Source organism: Procambarus clarkii, chromosome 79, assembly GCF_040958095.1.
Source record: "Procambarus clarkii isolate CNS0578487 chromosome 79, FALCON_Pclarkii_2.0, whole genome shotgun sequence".
NCBI lineage: Eukaryota > Metazoa > Arthropoda > Malacostraca > Decapoda > Cambaridae > Procambarus > Procambarus clarkii.
Genome location: NC_091228.1, coordinates 13,548,427 through 13,555,639, shown reverse-complemented (window position 1 = coordinate 13,555,639; position 7,213 = coordinate 13,548,427). Strand labels below are relative to the sequence as shown.

At 40.4% G+C, this 7,213-nt stretch overlaps 1 long non-coding RNA gene across 1 annotated transcript in view; it reads left to right on the top strand.

Annotated features, from left to right (window-relative positions):
* Positions 1–4,276, top strand: part of LOC138357681 (uncharacterized) — a 7,605-nt gene extending 3,329 nt beyond the window's left edge. The window contains exon 3 of the long non-coding RNA XR_011225105.1: positions 3,969–4,276. This is a non-coding gene — a long non-coding RNA (uncharacterized lncRNA). The remainder of the gene's footprint in view (positions 1–3,968) is intronic.
* Positions 4,277–7,213: the final 2,937 nt, after the last annotated feature.

The window sequence follows — 7,213 nt, the reverse complement described above, 5'->3', positions numbered from 1 at the left end:
ACCAGAACTATGTCCTTGACAATTGCACTAAGAAGTCTTTGCCAAAATCAGGTGCTCAGTGCAGTAGTTAAAAACTTAAAAGTTGTACCACCTCTGGTGCAAGATTAGGGACCCATAGCCTCAGAGAAGAAAATAGAGAGTACTCAGAGAAGGCCTTGAATAATAGGCAGGCTGTTTGTGTGTGTTTCGACGGTAAGCTTGCTGACACCAAATGTAGTTACCTAAGTGTAGTTACAGGATTAGAGCTACGCTCGTGGTGTCCCGTCTACCCAGCACTCTTTGTCACATAATGCTTTGAAACTACTGACGGTCTTGGCCGCCACCACCTTCTCACTTAACTTGTTCCAACCGTGTACCACTCTGTATGCGAAAGGAAATTTTTTTATATTTCTTTGGCATCTTTGTTTAGTTAGTTTAAATCTATGACCTTTTGTTCTTGAAGTTCCAGGTCTCGGGAAATCTTCCCTATCGATTTTATCAATTCCTGTTACTATTTTGTACATAGTGATTTTATCACCTCTTTTTGTTGTCTTCTAGTTTTGGCATATTTAATGCCTCTGACCTCTCCACATAGCTCTTGCCCTTTAGTTCTGGGAGCCACTTAGTAGCATGTCTTTGCACTTTTTCCAGTTTGTTGATGTGCTTCTTAAGATATGGGCACCAAACAACCGCTGCATATTCTAGCCTTGGCCGAACAAAACTCGTGAACAATTTCTTTAGTATTTCGCTATCCATGTATTTAAACAAAATTCTGAAGTTAGAAAGCATGGCATAGGCTCCTCACACAACGTTCTTTATGTGGGCCTCAAGTGATAGTTTTCTATCTCGAATCAACCCTAGACCTCTTTCTTTTATCAGAATTATATAAAGATTTCTCACATAATTTGTAGGTTGTGTGGGATCTATGTTCTATTCCACATTCCATAACATGGAATTTATTCACATTAAATTTCATTTGCCAAGTGGTGCTCCATATATTTATTTTGTCCAGGTTTTCTTGAAGGGCATGACAATCATCTAAATTTCTTATCCATCCCATTATCTTAGCATCATCAGCAAACATGTTTATATAATTCTGTATTCCAACTGGTAGATCATTTATGTAGACAATGAACATTTCTGGTGCATGTACTGTGGTACTCCACTTGTGACACTTCTCCAGTCCGATTGCCTCTGATTACTGCCCTCATTTTTCTATCAGTCAGAAAATTTTTCATCCATGTTAGAAGCTTACCTGTCACCCATCCAAAATTTTCTAGTTTCCAGAACAACCTCTTATGTGGAACTCTGTCGAAAGCCTTTTTTATGTCTAGATAGATGCAGTCAACCCAACTTCCTTTTTCCTTTAAAATCTCTGTGGCTCAATCATAGAAACTGAGTAAATTCGATACACAGGATCTTCCAGATCGAAAACAATACTGTCTGTGTGATATTATATAATTTCTCTCCAGGTGTTCTACCCATTTAGTTTTTATTATTTTTTTTTTTCAATCCTTTCACTGTTACACTTGTCAATGATTCAGGTCTATAACTGAGAGGGGTGGGGTCTTCCCTGTTGCCACTTTTGTAGATTGGAACTATGTTAGCCTTTTTCCACATGTTTGCTATGACCCCTGTACACAGGGATGCCTGAAAGATCAGGTGAAGTGGAAGGCTGAGCTCAGATGCACATTCTCTCAGAACCCATGGTGAAACTCCATCTGGACCAACTGCTTTGTTCTTACTTAGCTACTTTAGCATATTTTCCACTTCATCTCTAGACACCTCTATACGCTCTATGATGTTCTCAGAAATTCTTATTGTGTCTGGTTCTCTTAAGATTTCATTTTGTATAAACACACTTTGGAACTTTTGGTTTAATGTTTCACACATTGCATTATCATTTTCTGTGAATCTGTTTCCTATTTTCAACCTCTGGATATTATCCTTTACCTGCAATTTGTTGTTTATGAATTTGTAGAATAGGCCCAGTTCTGTTTTACATTTATCCATTATCCCTTTTTAAAAATTTCTTTCTGCTTCTTCCCTTACTGCTGTATAGTTGTTTCTCGCATCTTTGTATCGCTGGTATGATTGGGGGTTTGGCTTCTTTCTATTTTGATACCTGCTTGATGGGGTTCTGCTCTTCTACTCCCCAAGCCCGGCCCGAGGCCAGGCTCGACTTGTGAGAGTTTGGTCCACCAGGCTGTTGCTTGGAGCGGCCCGCAGGGCCACATACCCACAACATCCCGGAACTTCTCTTAGAAAACAGTCCAGTTTTCTCCTGAAGATGTCCACGGTTGTTCCGGCAGGAACAACCGTGCAACCGTGCTCTGAAGGGGAAAGTGAATACTGAGCAGTACTCGAGACGGGACAACATAAGTGACTTGAAGAGTACAACCATTGTGATGGGATCCCTGGATTTGAAAGTTCTCGTAATCCATCCGATCATTTTTCTGGCTGACGCAATATTTGCTTGGTTATGCTCCCTAAACATTAGATCGTCGGACATCATTATTCCCAAATCCTTGACATGCTGTTTTTCTACTATGGGAAGATTCGATTGTGTTTTGTACCCTGTATTATGTTTCAGATCCTCATTTTTGCCATACCTGAAATTTATCACTGTTAAACATCATGTTATTTTCTGCTGCCCAATCGAAAACTTTGTTGACATCTGCTTGTAGTTTTTCAATGTCTTTCATTCCATTTTTGTGTCTTTTGGTCTGTGGCCCTCTCTCAATTTCTGTTGAACCAATCCTGTTTTCTGGCCCTGCATCTCTGTTTTGGTATGAATGTTTGTGTGCCTTCATTGTATATTTTGCAAAATTTGGCATACATTTAATTTACTTCCCTGTCTAGCAACAAGTCTGCCTAATTACTTATTAAAAAAAATTTGAAGTTCCCCATAGTGACCTCTCTCTCTTGAAATCAAGTTTATCAACTGTTTCAATGTCCCCATTTTCTGTGTGTGTGTGTTTGGAGGCTAAGCTTGCTGATACCATGTGTGTGTGTGTTTGGAGGCTAAGCTTGCTGATACCATGTGTGTGTGTGTGTTTGGAGGCTAAGCTTGCTGATACCATGTGTGTGTGTGTGTTTGGAGGCTAAGTTTGCTGATACCATGTGTGTGTGTGTGTGTTTGGAGGCTAAGCTTGCTGATACCATGTGTGTGTGTGTGTTTGGAGGCTAAGCTTGCTGATACCATTTGTGCGTGTGTGTGTTTGGAGGTTAAGCTTGCTGATACCATGTGTGTGTGTGTGTGTTTGGAGGCTAAGCTTGCTGATACCATGTGTGTGTGTGTGTGTGTGTGTGTTTAGAGGCTAAGCTTGCTGATACCATGTGTGTGTGTGTATTTGGAGGCTAAGCTTGCTGATACCATTTGCGTGTGTGTGTTTAGAGGCTAAGCTTGCTGATACCATGTGTGTATTTGGAGGCTAAGTTTGCTGATACCATGTGTGTGTGTGTTTGGAGGCTAAGCTTGCTGATACCATGTGTGTGTGTGTGTGTTTGGAGGCTAAGCTTGCTGATACCATGTGTGTGTGTGTGTGTTTGGAGGCTAAGCTTGCTGATACCATGTGTGTGTGTGTGTGTTTGGAGGCTAAGCTTGCTGATACCATGTGTGTGTGTGTGTTTGGAGGCTAAGTTTGCTAACACCGTGTGTGTACTCACCTATTTTTACTCACCTGTTTAAATAATAATAGGGGTGTGTACCACCTCTGGTGCGATTGTAGGGACCCACAGCCTTGAAGAAAATAAAGAGTATTCAGAGAAGACCTTGTGTATTCTCACTGAACACTAATCTTTTCTTCTCCTACCACCCCTCTTATTTTGTTTTATGCTGTATTCTATTATATATCATATAAATACATAGCCAAATGGCAATATTTATTATGTCTATACAAAAAGAAGACATCCACTTTATTTTTTCTCTCCTTTGTTTCTATGTGGATTTTGTTGTGACTAATGATTCTCCTCCTTCCCATCAACAGGTCTTCCTCACTGGGCTTGCTCGGCTTTTGTGTTACTGTGAGGGTGCCATCATCGTTTACCCTTCAAGACTGACTCATGCTGGCATTGTATTTGTGGACTTCCCTTCACAGTAAACAGTCCTTCTCCATATGGTGATTGTCCAGGGCAAGCAGGGTGTGACTGCCATCTTGTAGAAGCAGGGTCTTTTAATATGAAGAATCTTCCGTCTTCTCTACTTACGCCAGCTTGTGCCGGCCTTGCATTCTTGTTACTTCATGGCCCTTGGGCCTTTTTTATTTATTTTACATAATAAATTTTTTGATTAATACCCGTGTTTCACAAGAGATCCTTAACATTTTAAGCACCAATTGTATTGACTAATGTACGTCTTGTAACCTTTAAGACATAAATAGACAAGACATAGATAAATGAGTGAATAATACTGAGTGACTAGGTTAGGGCGAGGAACATAGTACAGTGTCTGGCTTTGGAAGAATGCCTACTGTTTTAGAAACCTTATTGCCATGATCATAATCGTATGGGTTAAAAAGCATTTGTTGTCACTCCTACACTGTGGCTTGTTGAGCTTGAAACCTTTGCTCCTTGTTCGTGTTACATCTGACCTTTTGAAGAAATTGTATGAATCAATATCCTCCAAATTGTTCAGTATTTTAAAGGTTTCGCTCTATTACTCTCTCATTTGCATATATCTAAGCATATAGATTAGATATAGATTTAGATTAGATTTTTTATTCAGGTAAAGGTACATACATTGCAGATGAGTTACAAAGGGAAAGACAATGACTAGAGTTCACTAGCTCTATTGGAAGAGAAACGTCTGCAAGACAAGTGTGGGCAAAAATTAAGGTAGCTAAGGGGAGCAGAGCCCGGCCTTCGGCTCACAACGACCCCCAGGGTAAGGCTGAAGAACTAATACACAAGTGGAGTGATGCAGCATCATCCTCCTCCCTCCCTGCAGAAGTAAGCAGGGAACAGCTCCTCCGACATAATGACAGAAGGATTAGGATAACAAGAGCACAATCTAGTGATGACGAGTATGGGGAACCAATTACAGCCAAGGAAGTAAAGGGGGCTATGAAAAGGGTAAAAGTACAGCACCTGGTGAAGATGGCGTCACCTACGACATACTCAATGCACTGTGTGAAGTGTCTGGCAATCCACTACTCCACCTGTTTAACAAGTCATTCTTATGTGGAGTGTTGCCCACACAATGGAAACATGCAATAATGGTCCCAATACCGAAACCCAATGACCCTGGCAATTATTGCATCTTCCAATTGCACTTGGAAGATGCTTGAAAGGATCATCCTAAACCGACTATTGCACAAAATAGGCAGGTTAGGGGAGGGGTCAATGGATTTGTTAAAGGACGGAGGACAGCAAACTATAGTTAATTACCTTGCTAATGATACAGCTAAGTACTCCCAATAAACTCGCACCTCGGGGCAAAATTTTAAAATTTAAAATACAATACCTAAAGCCACTAATACGCATAGCGTTTCGGGCAAGTATATACGAAGTAAAACCCAAACAAAGAACTGACTCCGTAGGACCCATAAAAGATGAGACTAACAATTTTAAGTTGTATCATAAAAGGGCGGCAAACACTCTCAATGAATACCTAACATCAGTGTTCACACTAGAAAGCTTGAATGACATCCCATCACCAACACAAATGTTTGTCGGAGGTAAGGAGAATGAATTAAGAGAAATACCAATTACACGCGACACAATCAGGAAGAGCATTGACAAACTAAAAGACTCAGAAGCCCAAAGTGTAAATGGATTTAAGTCCCAAGTCGTAAAGGAACTGGCAAATTAATTGGGTGGTTGTAGGTATAGGAGCTGCCTCGTATGGGCCGGTGGGCCTTCTGCAGTTGCCTTTGTTCTTGTGTTCTTATGTTGAGTAGCAACATTTGCAAATTTGCAGATGATACAAAAATAGGTAGGGAAATTAACACGGAAGAAGACTCACTATCACTTCAAGTTGATCTAAATAGAGTTTTGAAATGGTCAAAAGATTGACAGATGCAGTTTAATGCTGATAAATGTAAAGTTTTGAGACTAGGTAATGATGATAGTTACAAGATATGAGCTAGATGGTGTTGAGATTGCGAAGTCGGATTGTGAAAGGGATCTGGGAGTTATGATTAGTAAGAATTTAAAACAAAAGGATCAATGCATGAATGCTCGTAATAAGGCAAATAGGACACTGGGATTTATTAATCGAAGTGTTAGTAACAAGACACCTGGTGTGGTTCTTCAGCTATATCTTGCTCTGGTTAGGCCCCATTTACATTATGCAGTTCAGTTTTGGTCGCCATATTATAGAATGAATATAAATTCACTTGAACGTGTCTAGAGTAGGGTGACTAAGTTAATTCCCCAAAATAGAAATCTTTTATATGAAGAAAGATTAACAAAGCTTAAATTGCATTCACTGGAAAAGCGAAGAGTTAGGGGTGATATGATAGAGGTTTACAAGTGGATGAATGGACATAACAAAGGGGATATTAGTAGGGTATTAAAAGTATCAACACATGACAGAACACAAAACAATGGGTATAAATTGGATAAGTTTAGATTTAGGAAAGACTTGGGTAAATACTGGTTTGGCAACAGGGTTGTTGATTTGTGGAACCAATTACCGCGTAACGTGGTGGAGGTGGGGTCCCTCGATTGTTTCAAGCGTGGGTTGGACATGTATATGAGTGGGTTTGGGTGGTTATAGATAGGAGCTGCCTCGTATGGGCCAATAGGCCTTCTGCAGTTACCTTTATTCTTATGCTCTTAATTCACTATGCTTGCCAGTGAAACTCCTTTTCAGAAAATCGCTGGACCATGGAATAGTTCCCCTAGTAATAGTTGAAGGTGATGTAGTGATCGAGTAATCCTTATACTCCATTATCTCATCATCATAATGGCATAACTAATTACACAAGCATTAGTCCTATCCCTATTTACAGGTAACGGTTTTCCACCCTTCTATATCTTACTGTGAGGTGTCGTCACCGTACATAAGCAAGCGACTTGAGAATAGCACATTACGGGCTATTCATGCCCGTGCCACCTCTTGGGTGGCTTAATCTTTATAAATAAATCAGAATAGCACACACCACACGGGAGACATCTCCCGTCACGCAGGGTGCAGTCGCACCTCCACAGATCTCCAGTATCAGCTCTTGATATTGGTAATGGCTCAAAAGGGCCACCACTTACGGGGTATTCATGCCCGTGTCACCTC